The sequence below is a fragment of the Lissotriton helveticus genome, chromosome 6 (assembly GCF_964261635.1).
Source record: "Lissotriton helveticus chromosome 6, aLisHel1.1, whole genome shotgun sequence".
Taxonomy (NCBI): Eukaryota; Metazoa; Chordata; class Amphibia; order Caudata; family Salamandridae; genus Lissotriton; species Lissotriton helveticus.
Window position 1 is genome coordinate 1,124,701,004 of NC_136067.1, and position 16,959 is coordinate 1,124,717,962.

At 39.1% G+C, this 16,959-nt stretch overlaps 1 long non-coding RNA gene across 1 annotated transcript in view; it reads left to right on the forward strand.

Annotated features, from left to right (window-relative positions):
- LOC144761659 (uncharacterized) overlaps positions 1 to 12,362 on the forward strand; it is a 37,081-nt gene extending 24,719 nt beyond the window's left edge. The window contains exon 4 of the long non-coding RNA XR_013595835.1: positions 12,333 to 12,362. This is a non-coding gene — a long non-coding RNA (uncharacterized LOC144761659). The remainder of the gene's footprint in view (positions 1 to 12,332) is intronic.
- The last annotated feature ends 4,597 nt before the right edge of the window (positions 12,363 to 16,959 follow it).

Consider the following 16,959-nt stretch of genomic DNA (forward strand, 5'->3'; position numbering starts at 1 on the left):
AATAATCACTTGACTCTGTCATGCAAAGCAAGGGACTTGCTACAGACTTTTTTCTGCTGAGCATAAAGATTGAACGGATTGGTAGAGAGACAAAATATCGAAATTAAAATATCGATATACAATAATATCGATGTTTTAATTTCGATGGTATAGAATATCGATGTACAATAATATCGATGGACAGAATATCGATATTAAGGTCTGCATGTTAGTAATATCGAAAATTTGTTAAGTATTATGTATTTTATTATGTTGTTTATATGTTTGTTAAACATGTTTTTTAATGTATGTTTAGAATTTGTAAATTTGTTTACATTTTGCGTTTTAGTATCAGAGCGGGTTGTGGGTTTATAGGGGAATAGGGTGGGAAGTAATTTAATTATAATGAATTGATTAATATGTTTAAAAAAATATTTTTGATTAATAAATATTTATTAATTAATAATTAATTGGTAATTAATTATTATTAATTAGTTAATTAAAAGAATTAGAGTTAATGTAGTAGTATTTATTATTTTTTGTTATTGTTAATTAATAATTAATTGGTAATTACTTATTATTAATTAGTTAATTAAATTAATTAGAGTTAATGTACTAATATTTTTCATTTGTTGTTATTGCTAATTAATAAATAATTGGTAATTCATTAATATTAAGTGATTAAATGACAATTACATTTTTTATGTGATTTATTTATGTGTAGTGGGTTGTGTGTTTATAGGAGTATAGTGTGTGAAATAATTAAATTAAATTAATTAAAAAGATTGTATTTATTTTTTGGTATTTATTGTTAATTAATTGTTAATTAATTGGTTATTAGTTTTTTAATTATTTCATAATATTAATTATAAATCATTTATTAATAAATATTGTTTGTTCTTGTAAATATCTTGTTAATTAATTGGTAAATAATTTTTAATTGGCAATTTATATGTGTTAATTAGCTAATTTATAGTTACATCAATTTAATATTAATTCTTATTAATTTATTAATTGATATTTATATTAATGGTGGTTTTTTTGTATGTGTAGTGTGTTGTGTGTTAAAGGGGGATTAGTGTGGGAAGTAATTTTTACCCCCATGCTATCCAACGCTTTCCTTACTGTTGCACCCTCTGGAGTGGGAATAGTAATTTTTACCCCTACGCTATCCAGCGCTTTCCCTACTGTTGCACTCTCTGGAGTGGGAATAGTAATTTTTACCCCTACGCTATCCAACGCTTTCCCTACTGTTGCACCCTCTGGAGTGGGAATAGTAATTTTAACCCTACGCTATCCAACGCTTTCCCTACTGTTGCACTCTCTGGAGTGGGAATAGTCATTTTTATCCCTACGCTATCCAACGCTTTCCTTACTGTTGCACTTTCTGGAGTGGGAATAGTCATTTTTATCCCTACGCTATCCAACGCTTTCCCTACTGTTGCACTCTCTGGAGTGGGAATAGTAATTTTTACCCCTACACTGTCCAACGCTTTCTCAACTGTTGCACTCCCTGGAGTGGGAATAGTAATTTTTATCCCTACGCTATCCAACACTTTCCCTACTGTTGCACTCTCTGGAGTGGGAATAGTATTTTTTATCCCTACGCTATCCAACGCTTTCCCTACTGTTGCACTCTCTGGAGTGGGAATAGTAAATTTTACCCCTACGCTGTCCAACACTTTCTCTACTGTTGCACCCTCTGGAGTAGGAATAGTCATTTTTACCCCTACGCTATCCAACGCTTTCCTTACTATTGCACTCTCTGGAGTGGGAATAGTAATTTTTACCCCTGCGCTATCCAACGTTCTCCCTACTGTTGCACTCTCTGGAGTGAGAATAGTAATTTTTACCCCTACGCTATCCAATGCTTTCTCTACTGTTGCACCCTCTGGAGTGGGAATAGTAATTTTTACCCCTACGCTATCCAACGCTTTCCCTACTGTTGCACTCTCTGGAGTGGGAATAGTAATTTTTACCCCTACGCTATCCAACGCTTTCCCTACTGTTGCACTCTTAGGAGTGGGAATAGTAATTTTTACCCCTACGCTATCCAACGCTTTCTCTACTGTTGCACTCTGTTGAGTGGGAATAGTAATTTTCACCCCTACGCTATCCAACGCTTTCCCTACTGTTGCACCCTCTTGAGTGGGAATAGTAATTTTTACCCCTACACTATCCAACGCTTTCCCTACTGTTGCACTCTCTGGAGTGGGAATAGTAATTTTTATCCCTACGCTATCCAACGCTTTCCCTACTGTTGCACTCTCTGGAGTGGGAATATTCATTTTTACCCCTACGTTATCCAACGCTTTCCCTACTGTTGCACTCTCTGGAGTGGGAATAGTAATTTTTACCCATACGCTATCCAACACTTTCCCTACTGTGGCACCCTCTGGAGTGGGAATAGTAATTTTTTACCCCTACGCTGTCCAACGCTTTCCCTACTGTTGCACTCTCTGGAGTGGGAATAGTAATTTTTACCCCTATGCTATCCAACGCTTTCCCTACTGTTGCTCTCTCTGGAGTGGGAATAGTAATTTTTACAATACAACAGCAACAGAAAGGGGTGATAGGGGATAATTTGCGCTGGGAAGAGAAAATATTAATACAGTCACAATATTTGATAAGCTCAAAAGGATCAGATTCTGGTCACCCCACCAGAGTCAAAACCTGCGACACCAAGGGGCCACAGTTAATCGATACAAACATGCAATAAGTCCTTAGCTCAGGATCTATTGCATGTTTGTAGTAATTTTTACCCCTACGCTATCCAACGCTTTCCTTACTGTTGCACTCTCTGGAGTGGGAATAGTAATTTTTACCCCTACGCTATCCAACGCTTTCCCTACTGTTGCACTCACTGGAGTGGGAATAGTAATTTTTACCCCTACGCTATCCAACGCTTTCCCTACTGTTGCACCCTCTGGAGTGGGAATAGTAATTTTACCCCTACGCTATCCAACGCTTTCCCTACTGTTGCGCCCTCTGGAGTGGGAATAGTAATTTTTACCCCTACGCTATCCAACGCTTTTCCTACTGTTGCAATATGTAGAGTAAGTATACACATTAATTTATATGTAGTTTTAATTTATTTTAAATGTGTATGTATTAGTTATTCATTTTTTATATGTTTTAATGTTTATATTTTTAATTTGGTAAATTATATTATTTTTACATTATTATTAATACATTTTAAAAAAAGATATTTTTAACTTCGATATTTTTGTATTGCTATATATTTTTTTCGATATTTTTGTACTTACCTTTATGTGGATAGAACTCCGATATTTTTGCTTTCGATATTTTTGTGTCGATATTATTGTATGTCTATATTATGTCTGTCGATATTATGTCATAGATTCGAACGGATTGGTACCAATACAGATTCCCTATACAAATTTGAGGGCTTTAGATAATTTTAGGTGGTGATATCATGATAAGAAAACATCAGAAAGAAATAATTTTCATCAAGTCATCGGCCTTTCACAGTTTTCATCTTTTAGATACACCTATACAAAAATATACAGACTCTCTTTTGAAAACCCATGTTTGAATTATGTGTAATACTGCTTACTCTTAATATTAATGTAATTTCCTGGTTTTAAAAAATTATAATGTTAAGTGCTTATTAGCTTGTTTTGAATATAATTTCCTTCTGAATGTAGAGTCAATCTTTCTGTGTGATGAGAAATGCATTCATATTTACAGCCCCACACCAGTACCCTGGCAACTGCTTTTCAGATTTGTTGTAGATGTCAGAGAAAACAGTACACAGACCTAGGTAAAACAAGAAATTCTTGTCAAATCTGGACCAAATAAAATCAGTAGCTTTACATTTGTGCTAAATGGAGAGTCAAGCAGTCACTGGAAGCCATACACTAGCCAAGGAGGAAGGAAAGCATTTAATATATGCAAGCAGTGTGTTCTGAGATGCTGTGTGTTAAACCTGTCAGCCTGAGGGTGGTCTTCCCCCAAGCCTTTTGCCTCACCACCTCCATTATTTGCTGCATTTTTTGTTGTTGGCCTGAGGACACTATGCACTGTACCACTGCAAACCAGTGATAAAATGCTTGTGGCCCTTCCCTAAAATATTACTACAATGGCTTATACCCCAATTGGCATACTTAATATACTTGTAAGCCTCTTTTAGAGTGGTATACCATATATTTATGGCCTGTAAACTAATTGCTACTGGTGGGCCTGCAGCACTGATCATGTCATCCACTTAAGTAGCATTCTAAAACATGTCCCAAGTCTGCCACTGCAGCCTGATGCAGTTTTCAACTTCCATTTTGAGTTGGCATTTAAACCCCCTTGTCAAGCCTTAAACTCCCCTTTCATTACATATAAGGCATCCATAAGGCAGGCCTCAGGTAGCACTTTGGGCAGAGTGCTCTGTTATTAAAATGTAGGAAATGTACTTTTAGGTTTTACATGTCCTATTAGTAAAAATATGTCCTAAATTCATTTTTCACTACGGTGAGCCCTGCCCCTCCCATAGGATTACATTGGCAATTCATTATTCCATTTACTATTCTAGAATTTCCAATTGAAAGCTGGTAGCTCGTTCAAGTTTGGTGTCTTTGGGATTGTTTTGAAGAGCCCTTTTTTAATGTTAAAGTCGGATACATAATCTAAATTTTAAAAATGAAACTTTTAGAAAGTTTCAATTTTTCTGCCCTTCACCATTTTTCACCTGTAGCTTGCCTTTGATAACATGAGTAAGTGTAAATGACAGTTAGATCTCATGAACTGCTTCCAGACAGTCACAAAGTAATGGGATAGGTGTACCTCAATGGCCATCTGCTGGCAGTATGGGGGGCTAAAGGCGGCCCTCAACTTTCTAGACCTGTTTGTCGCCTTCAACACCCTCTCCCACCACACACACACTGCAATACTCCAGAATGACGGCATTCAGGGAACTGCCCTTGACTTGATCTGCTCACTCCTCACCGGATGAACCCTAAGAATGAGACTCCAGTTACCCCTCTCCAAACCCCCAGAGATGTGCTGCAGAGTACCCCAGGATCATCGCTCAGCTCCATGCTCTTCAACATCTCCATGGACCCCTCGTCGTCATCGTCAGAAAGCTTGGAATCAGCATAGTATCATACGCTGACACCCAACTCATCCTCTCCCTCACCAAGGAAACCGACACAACCAGACGCAGGTTCCAGGAAGGAATGAAAGACATTGCTTCCTGGATGAGCAGCAGTAGCCTGAAACTCCATGCTGAGAAAACAGACGTGCTCGTCCTCATATCCACCCTCTCTGCATTAGAGAATTCCTGGTAGCCCAACACACCCACGAAACCCTCCACATCCACGGACCACACCCCCAACTGTAGTGTAGTTCCCATATTCCCAATAGGCTCTGCGCATTGGAATATTATATCCTATAGATTAGATGTAGGGCTGAGGTCGACTAGGTCTCTATCGAATTTACTAAACATAATAGTGAGTGCCAGCTAGCTCAGAGGTCACTAGAAACTTTCTCGAATTCACAAGAAGGGATTAGTTTCTGACAACCGCATACACAGGACAACTTTGTATCCCAAGAATAAGAAATATATCTATAAAATCGCGGAAACAATAAATAAGTATTTCACTCAGTCAATCGTGCATGCTTCGGTTCAACAGAGTTTGCAGAGAAATAGAGAGATGGGCATTTTCAATAAAAAGGTTTATTGAACAGTCTTCTTTCTCATGCAAGAGAAGTGAAATGCTACAATCGTTAAGCAGACTGCAAAGTATAATGCATACAACGAGAATGGTATTTCTAAAATAATACTGTAAAAGCAGTGTATGGTTTCTAAGCCATATAAAAATACATACAGAAATAACATTGACTAAAATACTCAACTGTTGCTTCTAAATACACCTACCCCAATGTACCTAACCTAAGTCTAGTTTGCCGGAAGAAGTAAGTATTGTGTAGCCTAAGTTTTAGTTGTTTTTACCAAGAATCTACCAAAGGTTTCTCTGGGTTCTAATCAACTCCATACCTTGGTTTAGAATGAAGGAGATCTGGTATCTCTGTCTCAGGACTCAATTTCCCAACAATCCGCAAGGGGAGCTTGGAAACACTGGGGCTGGATTCTCGCAAGAGATAGGCCTCTTGATCAGTGCATCAGCTGGAGGGTCGGCTTCCTTCGGCACTTGCTGGAGCGAGCTGCGTCGGGCACGTAGATAGTCGAACTGCTCCGAAACGCCGTAGTTTGCCATAGCAAGTGAAGGTATATTTATACCTTGAAAGTGTTTAGGAATGCCATAGATTGACGTAAAGTCGGGCATAATAACGTCAGGAAAGAACCTTAGGGAATAGTTGTTCTTTGCAAAATACATGAGTTCTTGGAAAAATCAATATTCAAACAAGGGGAAGTTCCCTAACTGCATAAGCCGATTTTTCAAGAAATCGTTGTAACGTTTGGTATGAATGGAAGTAGCCATGCCTGTATTTGGTCTGCCTGGTCTATGCCTAAATAAGGGATTGATTTCTATGCCTATATAAGGGCAATGTGAATTGTACACATATAAGGGCATGAATCTGGAAAACTCATTTGGATCTCTAAATGGCACACAACACAACCCCAGCTTCATACTCGACTCCTCCCTCACCATGACCCAACAGATCAATGCCATCTTCTCCAGGTGCTTCAACACTGTCCACAACCTCCAAAACACCTTAAATTGAATCCCCTGAATCCAGAAAGGCCATCACCATGAACTCATGACCAGCAGACTAGACTACAGAAATGTCTTCTATGCCAGGATCAACAAATCCCTACTCCACAGACTCCAGACCCTCCAGAACACCGCTGCCAGACTCGTCCTTTGCAACCCATGACAATACCACATCACTTTGCATCTACGAGACTTCTATTGACTCCCCATCGAAAAAAGAGTAACCTTCATCCTGCTCACGCACACCTACAAATCCCTCCACAACACTGGACCTCAATACCTAAACGAAAGAGTTTTCTTCTATTTACCCCAAAGTAGCCTCCGCAACTGCCAACCTCCCCCTGGCCGAAATCAAACCCATCTGCAGAGCCAGATTGGGAGGAAGAGCCTTCTCCTAGATAATGGCCTAGACCTGGAACAAACTCCCCCGCAGTGTCAGACAATCTAAAAATCTGCAAGCATTCAGGAAAAACCTCAAGTCCTGGCTCTTTGGATGATATGGAGCTGCACAAACTACTCCCCTTATCCCCCCATACCTGGAGACCCTCACAGGTGAGTAGCACACTTCACAAATACCTAATTGGTTGATTGAAGCTGAGCACAGCACAACCTAAAACTCTTAGCCTGTGCTCTGCCTTCAAACAAAGGGCCTAACAACTCTGCATTTCACTGCAGACAGCTTAGAGCCAGTTCACGGGAGTCGAGAAATTTTCATGCATGTTAAAGCCTCTGTCTAGAAGCTTGTCTCCTCTACCAGAACTAGGGCACCAGGGGATACAAGTAGGGCCTCAGATGCCAATTCTTCAAAATTCTTCTTGACCTGTAGTAGTCTGCCAGAAAGAAGGACTTCTGTGCTGATGGAAGGACTGCCACTCAGCTGGACTTTTGCTCTATAAGACAGTTGACTTGTTGGATTGCTTCCCTATTTGTTCTGGTACTCTTCTTCCTTCTGCCTTTGTACAAGGACTTGGGGCCATATGTAGGTAATTTGTGTTTTGCGATTTTCATATTTAGATTTTTTGGGAATCGCAATTAGAGAATTGCAAAACGCAATATAGGTAGGATTAGCAAAATATTTTGCGAATCCCACGTATACCTTATTTGTGAATCACAATTTGAGGTTCGCAAATAAGGAATACCTTCTCATTCATTCCTATGGGCTAGAATGCCAAAAAGTGCATTTTTTCAAAGAAATCGAAAAATACCACCAACCTGAAGTTGATGGTATTTTGCGATTCCTTAAGCCAAAATTTGCACAACTTGGATGCTTCCTACATTGCATTTAAGCAATCGCCATTTGCGATTCCTTAAATGCAATAGCAAAATAAGGAATCACACATTTTGTGATTCCTTATCTTGCATGTGTGTTTTTGTGTGCTACATAGCACACTGCCCTAATTGCAATTGCAAATGCTGAAATTCTGTGAATTTCAGCATTTGCGAGTGCAATTAGGCCTTCTACATATGGCCCCTGATCTTCAACTGTCCAAGGAACTCCAGAGTGACTCATGAGGGCTATTATGCTTGCCTCCTGTTCTGGTCCAAAAATACACAAAAGGCTTCTTCTATCTTGAACCTGCATTTGTACCAAGCCTGGGTGAGTCCGGACTCCTGGACCCTTGGAAGTGGGGCTAAAGGTGCCCTGATAACCAAAATCCAAAGTGGGGACATTTTTGCTCAAAACAGCTCTGAGAATTGAGAACCAGGATAATAACGGGACCATCCTATTCACCTAACCTCCAGATGTGCATTGGCAGTAAGTTGGCTTCGCTGATTCTCCCGCTACTTTCTTCTCCACAACAGCAAATCCATTTCAACTGTCCTTTGCCAAAGGGTTATATAACCTCATGGAACTATCTTTAGCTACATCCCTCTGCCTTGTCCCAGTGGAGATTTTCAACTTCCATTTTGACGACTAAGTTGAACGTGTAAATCTTCACTACAGCTTTGAACCATGGCTATCCGGCAACATCGCTCCCTCATTGGACACCCCTGCAACCTTGCCCTGCTGAAATTTAAATTCTAAGTTAATTTTTCTCAAGAAGTTTTTTAAGTTCGATGGTAAGCGCTGAAAAGGCAAAATCCCTTCTTGCATCCTAACTGCGCTCTATCGTGGTCAGGCATATTTTTCGGCTTTCACCTGATCTCTCATGACTAGACGTCCACGGTTGGTAGTTTGATCTTTTAAATACTATTTTTTACAAAAAAAAAATGTCACTCCAAGTTCGAGACATGTGTGCTGTAGGTACACATGCTTTACATACTCCTGCTATCTAATTTTGGGTCCGGATTTTTGCACGTTGTTTTTATTCAATATAGTCGTTCATAGTCACGAGGTAAGGTGACTCCTCCTTTCAGAGATAGTGTGCATGGTCTTCGACTCCATTGTTAGATTGTTTTCTTTCAATTATCTGGTTCGGACGTGTATTGCTCCTCTCTGGTTCGGTACTGTCCTTCAGGTTCCCCTCAGTGAACAATCCATTCTACCCTCAACAGTATTGCTATCACACATTTTTCCCTTTTCCGTTCAATCAGAAAATCTCTCATCTTTGGTCGAATAAATCGTAGGCTGCCTCCGGACAGAGACACGTCGATCCATCTCTCTGCTGATGGTTTTGATTCCATTTCAGTTCTGTCCTCTGTGCCACTCGAAGTATCCTCACATCGATCTACACCAGGTCTGTAATTTGTGCTTATCATTGGAGCACAAGGAAGAAGACTGCGAGGCTTGTCGTTTGTTTAAGTTCAAAAAGACTCTTCGAGATCATTGAGTTTGAGGACGAGATATGCAGCAACAAAGCACTCAACAGATGCCGGAGCTCTTCAGAGAAGAGTCCGAACAAGAAGCGCAGCAGCAGAAGAAGATGAGGCCTTCATGGTTGAAGAATCCAACTCTGACCTCGACATTGAGTTCAAGTCAGAAGACATTCCAGCAGGACAGGGTGTTATGGGTACCAATACAACCGTACCTCAGAAGTTACTTATCACTAAACATAAGGCTTCTGCACCACCTATGCCTATGTGCATTGGTTGACACCGAAACGACGTTTCTGACGCCCCTCCCTTGGGCACGGCACCGAAACAAATAGTCAATCCTTCCGGCTCAGTATTGTCCCGAGACAAATCGTCTTTGGCCCCAAAACATTCTACTCCGAAAGACAAATCTGGTTCACAGCCAGAATCCTCCCACCCAAAACAAAAATATGCTCAGCAGACGAAAACTTCAGCTTCGAAATCAAAAACTGCTTTGGAACCGAAACCTTCCACCTCCAAGGACAAGTCCAGTTTGGCACCAAAACGTTCTGCACCAAAATTGAGAGACCATATTTCATACCCTCCGGAACCAATCTTTGACTTTATGAAAGACAGATTTAATCCAAAACAGAAGAACATTTATATTAATCCAGATACTGTACACATATTGGCCAAAACTCCATCCAAGATGTACTTGGCTCACAGGACACTGGAGACAACATTCCCCTAAAAAAAAGAAAAGGACATTGCTACAAATCCTATACATTTGCTATCCATTCCACTGCCTCCACCGACTTCACCTTTACCAGTACTGCCAGGCTTAGATCCACTTCACATAACACCACAGGGATCTCCTTACACACAGCCTGTTTTAGAAGATAGGGATGATGATGATAATGATGACAATGTTCATCTGCCTAGAGACCCATGGAATGATTACAATATTTATCCACCCATGGGTTATGTTCCAGACCTACACCCTACAAAACCCTCCCTTCCAGATGATAGCATATCTTATCTGGAGCAAATTTCCAAGCAGCAGCACATGATTGAGTTGCACTGCACAAGTACACCTTAGATGATGATTTTTTATTTGAAACACTCTGGTCTTCATACAGAGTTAGTCAAAGTCTACTTATTTTGAAATTTGTGATGAGAAATGGAGAGGACACCTTAAAAGCTCAGTTTGTGCCTGAATCTTAACACCCAGGGTTGATGAAAAATATAAAACATCACCCTCTGATCGTTTTATATTGAATGAGAGCTTCCTCTTGATTCCCTGGTAGTTTCCAATGCTTGTAAAGGAGCAAACCTAGACATCTGGTGAAGCTTATTGATTCCTCTGGTAAAAAAAGTAGCAGCACCAGCCTCTAATCACTGGTGCATTGCTAACACACGGGGACTCTTAGCTATATATCACAGTGCCCACTGGGATGAAATGGATGATCGACTTCAGTACCTCCCATATGAACATAAGTAAATGGCACAAGAGCTAGTTCAAGAAGGAAAGCTCTGCTCTAATTGTTCTAATGTATGTGCGCTTGATGCTGCTGACACTGCAGCAAGAGGAATCAATACCAGCATTCTCGACGTAGGCATGCCTGGCTTAGAATTACAGGCTTTACACCAGAGGTCCAACAGTCTATCATAAAAACTCTGTTTTCACTAAAGGGAATTAATTCAACTCACCGTAAAGTTAGCCAATACCTGAAGTAGCATGACTCATTGCCCCTACACAGTATGCTGTAAGGAGTGGAAGATAAAAGTGAATGACACAACTAATCAATGGATGAAGAGGGCTGGCTGAAAGTATAAGTATATTTTATATGCAATTTCATTAAAATCAAGGTCTAGGAAAAATGCCAGACCTGAAAAACACACTGGGACACAAAGGTATTCCACACTTAAACAACAGGTCAAGTAAGCTACGAAAATAGATCCGTCGGGACGGCATTTGTTGCTCCTATCTCAAGAAAGTACTTAGACGGAGATCATACAAAGGTGAGTTTTCCTATTACAGGAATGAAAGTGAAATGTTTCACATTTGTTGTGAATTCATACTGCCTTTGACTGTCCGACTGGTGTTAAATGCAGGTAATATTTTGTAAGTGAAAACCAAAAGATCAAGGGGCAGATTTATGATAACTGGCGCATCCCCAGGGATGCGCCAGTTATCTTGCGCCGCTGCTCCGCCACCCATGGTGCCCCGCATTTACAATGCGGCGCACCATGGGGCAAAAATGGCACAGATGTGTGACGCATCTGTGCCGTTAAGGTGGCGCATTGCTGGAGTTGCGTCGCAAGCACGACGCAGCTCCAGCAAGGCTCGGGGGTGCCCCATCTTTGCAATGCTGCGTCAAGACCTACGCCTGCTTCAAGCAGGCGCAGGGTTTTGACGCAGCATTGGCCTGAAAGTGACTGAGTGAAATCTTATAGATTTCACTCAGCCACTTTTGCGAGGCGCACCTGCCCCGGAACGCCCACCCTGCGCCGGAACGCCCACAAGCGACGCAGGGCTTTACAACGTGACGCATCTGCCTAGATGCGTCACGTTGTAAATCGGTCGTAGGGATGCGCCACGTTTACGCCGCCTTGCGTGACGCAACAGCTGCGTAAACGTGGCGCAAAGGCCTCATAAATCTGCCCCCATGTGTCTTGATGTAAATACAAAGGGTTGAATTTAGAGTAACAGATATTTGAAGAATTATTACACCTCAACTGAGTGCAAAATCTGTAGTTCTTTGTAGAGCAACGTATGTAAATTGCTAGCAGAATTACATTTAGCTGCTTCAGCAACTCCACGATATAATTGCCACATGCTTATTTTCACTCATCGCTACACATCTCACTGTGCACAGATAATGTCAAATTTTAAATTAATATATTTTTTCTCATATGTTCTCTCCAAAACAGCAACAATAACCAGGCGCCAGCCAAACGGGATGATGCTCGGTTCACTTCCGAGTATGGCAATCTTCTGGCGAAAGGGGCTCTGAAGAAGTATTTAGATTCTGCGCTTGCAGGACAAAAAAGGTATTGGATCATTATAACAATGAAACATATTGTTTTTAATGAAATAGATATTTAACAAAGGTAACAATGTTTATTTTGATTGCATAATACATTTCTGTTCACTGGAAGTCCATGAAATGTATTTATGTATGCATTTTGCTTTTATTTAATAGTTCTTGTTTGTCAACAGAACACACGAATGCCTTGAACAGGGGAGGCTCATCCATTTGAGCAGCAGAGTGTCGCCCCATAAGCTCCAACGCGGAAAAATAAAAATGGCTATAAAGTCTATTTACAGCCACTTTATTTTTCAGATACAAGTCCTACGCTAGTGTCAGGACGGGGCAGGGACAGCACTGCCGGTTGGCAGCAGCAGGGAACTGCACGCTTTAAAATGCACATGTCTCCTTGGCAGGCCATCTTGAGATGGCTAGCCAGACATATGCATTTTAAAGTTCTCTAGCCTAGCTGTCTTAGACAACTGGGTAGTAGAAAGCGCAGGCTTCCAGTGCCCATAGAAGCTCTGGGAGAGTCTGCTCTGTCCAATCCTGGTGCTTCTTTCATGGTGTGAAAGCAGCAAATGTGAAGAAAACATACAGAAATCACTGTGGTTATTGTGTTTTCGTCCTGCTATTTTTCATTACAGGTGTTAAACTTGTAACTTCTAAGTTATGGTGTGGTAATACATGTAATGTCAGCAATACTTGTCATATATTGCCAAGTCTTACTACAGGCCATTTGTAATGAGGAATTTAGTGACTGCGCAAAAACTGGGAATAATCACTTGACTCTGTCATGCAAAGCAAGGGACTTGCTACAGACTTTTTTCTGCTGAGCATAAAGATTGAACGGATTGGTAGAGAGACAAAATATCGAAATTAAAATATCGATATACAATAATATCGATGTTTTAATTTCGATGGTATAGAATATCGATGTGCAATAATATCGATGGACAGAATATCGATATTAAGGTATGCATGTTAGTAATATCGAAAATTTGTTAAGTATTATGTATTTTATTATGTTGTTTATATGTTTGTTAAACATGTTTTTTAATGTATGTTTAGAATTTGTAAATTTGTTTACATTTTGCGTTTTAGTATCAGAGCGGGTTGTGGGTTTATAGGGGAATAGGGTGGGAAGTAATTTAATTATAATGAATTGATTAATATGTTTTAAAAAAAAACATTGATTAATAAATATTTATTAATAAATAATTAATTGGTAATTAATTATTATTAATTAGTTAATTAAAAGAATTAGAGTCAATGTGGTAGTATTTATTATTTTTTGTTATTGTTAATTAATAATTAATTGGTAATTACTTATTATTAATTAGTTAATTAAATTAATTAGAGTTAATGTACTAATATTTTTAATTTGTTGTTATTGCTAATTAATAATTAATTGGTAATTCATTAATATTAAGTGATTAAATGACAATTACATTTTTTATGTGATTTATTTATGTTTAGTGGGTTGTGTGTTTATAGGAGAATAGTGTGTGAAATAATTAAATTAAATTAATTAAAAAGATTGTATTTATTTTTTGGTATTTATTGTTAATTAATTGTTAATTAATTAATTGGTTATTAGTTTTTAATTATTTCATAATATTAATTATAAATAATTTATTAATAAATATTGTTTGTTCTTGTAAATATCTTGTTAATTAATTGGTAAATAATTTTTAATTGCCAATTAATATGTGTTAATTAGCTAATTTATAATTACATCAATTTAATATTAATTCTTATTAATTTATTAATTGATATTTATATTAATGGTGGTTTTTTGTATGTGTAGTGTGTTGTTTGTTAAAGGGGGATTAGTGTGGGAAGTAATTTTTACCCCATGCTATCCAACGCTTTCCCTACTGTTGCACCCTCTGGAGTGGGAATAGTAATTTTTACCCCTACGCTATCCAACGCTTTCCCTACTGTTGCACCCTCTGGAGTGGGAATAGTAATTTTTACCCCTACGCTATCCAACACTTTCCCTACTGTTGCACTCTCTGGAGTGGGAATAGTAATTTGTACCCCTACGCTATCCAACGCTTTCCCTACTGTTGCACTCTCTGGAGTGGGAATAGTAATTTTTATCCCTACGCTATCCAACGCTTTCCCTACTGTTGCACTCTCTGGAGTGGGAATAGTAATTTTTACCCCTACGCTATCCAACGCTTTCCCTACTGTTGCACCCTCTGGAGTGGGAATAGTAATTTTAACCCTACGCTATCCAACGCTTTCCCTACTGTTGCACCCTCTGGAGTGGGAATAGTAATTTTTACCCCTACGCTATCCAACGCTTTTCCTACTGTTGCAATATGTAGAGTAAGTATATACATTAATTTATATGTAGTTTTAATTTATTTTAAATGTGTATGTATTAGTTATTCATTTTTTATATGTTTTAATGTTTATATTTTTAATTTGGTAAATTATATTATTTTTACATTATTATTAATACATTTAAAAAAAGATATTTTTAACTTCGATATTTTTGGATTACTATATATTTTTTTCGATATTTTTGTACTTACCTTTATGTAGAAAGAACTCCGATATTTTTGCTTTCGATATGTTTGTGTCGATATTATTGTATGTCTATATTATGTCTGTCGATATTATGTAATAGATTCGAACGGATTGGTACCAATACAGATTCCCTATACAAATTTGAGGGCTTTAGATAATTTTAGGTGGTGATATCATTATAAGAAAACATCAGAAAGAAATAATTTTCATCAAGTCATCGGCCTTTCACAGTTTTCATCTTTTAGATACACCTATACATAAATATACAGACTCTCTTTTGAAAACCCATGTTTGAATTATGTGTAATACTGCGTACTCTTAATATTAATGTAATTTCCTGGTTTAAAAAAATTATAATGTTAAGTGCTTATCACCTTGTTTTGAATATAATTTCCTTCTGAATGTAGAGTCAATCTTTCTGTGTGATGAGAAATGCATTCATATTTACAGCCCCACACCAGTACCCTGGCAACTGCTTTTCAGATTTGTTGTAGATGTCAGAGAAAACAGTACACAGACCTAGGTAAAACAAGAAATTCTTGTCAAATCTGGACCAAATAAAATCAGTAGCTTTACATTTGTGCTAAATGGAGAGTCAAGCAGTCACTGGAAGCCATACACTAGCCAAGGAGGAAGGAACGCATTTAATATATGCAAGCAGTGTGTTCTGAGATGCTGTCTGTTAAACCTGTCAACCTGAGGGTGGTCTTCCCCCAAGCCTTTTGCCTCACCACCTCCATTATTTACTGCATTTTTTGTTGTTGGCCTGAGGACACTATGCACTGTACCACTGCAAACCAGTGATAAAATGCTTGTGGCCCTTCCCTAAAATATTACTACAATGGCTTATACCCCAATTGGCATACTTAATATACTTGTAAGCCTCTTTTAGAGTGGTATACCATATATTTATGGCCTGTAAACTAATTGCTCCTGGTGGACCTGCAGCACTGATCATGTCATCCACTTAAGTAGCATTCTAAAACATGTCCCAAGTCTGCCACTACAGCCTGATGCAGTTTTCAACTACCATTTTGAGTTGGCATTTAAACCCCCTTGTCAAGCCTTAAACTCCCCTTTCATTACATATAAGGCATCCATAAGGCAGGCCTCAGGTAGCACTTTGGGCAGAGTGCTCTGTTATTAAAATGTAGGAAATGTACTTTTAGGTTTTACATGTCCTATTAGTAAAAATATGTCCTAAATTCATTTTTCACTACGGTGAGCCCTGCCCCTCCCATAGGATTACATTTGCAATTCATTATTCCATTTACTATTCTAGAATTTCCAATTGAAAGCTGGTAGCTCTTTCAAGTTTGGTTCTTTGGGATTGTTTTGAAGAGCCCTTTTTTAATGTTAAAGTCGGATACATAATCTAAATTTTAAAAATGAAACTTTTAGAAAGTTTCAATTTTTCTGCCCTTCACCATTTTTCACCTGTAGCCTGCCTTTGATAACATGAGTAAGTGTAAATGACAGTTAGATCTCATGAACTGTTTCCAGACAGTCACAAAGTAATGGGATAGGTGTACCTCAATGGCCATCTGCTGGCAGTATGGGGGGCTAACGGCGGCCCTCAAATTTCTAGACCTGTCTGTAGCCTTCAACACCCTCTCCCACCGCACACACACACTGCAATACTCCAGAATGACGGCATTTAGGGAACTGCCCTTGACTTGATCTGCTCACTCCTCACCGGATGAACCCTAAGAATGAGACTCCCGTTACCCCTCTCCAAACCCCCAGAGATGTGCTGCAGAGTACCCCAGGATCATCGCTCAGCTCCATGCTCTTCAACATCTCCATGGACCCCTCGTTCTCATCGTCAGTAAGCTTGGAATCAGCATAGTATCATACGCTGACACCCAACTCATCCTCTCCCTCACCAAGGAAACCGACACAACCAGACGCAGGTTCCAGGAAGGAATGAAAGACATTGCTTCCTGGATGAGCAGCAGTGGCCTGAAACTCCATGCTGAGAAAACAGA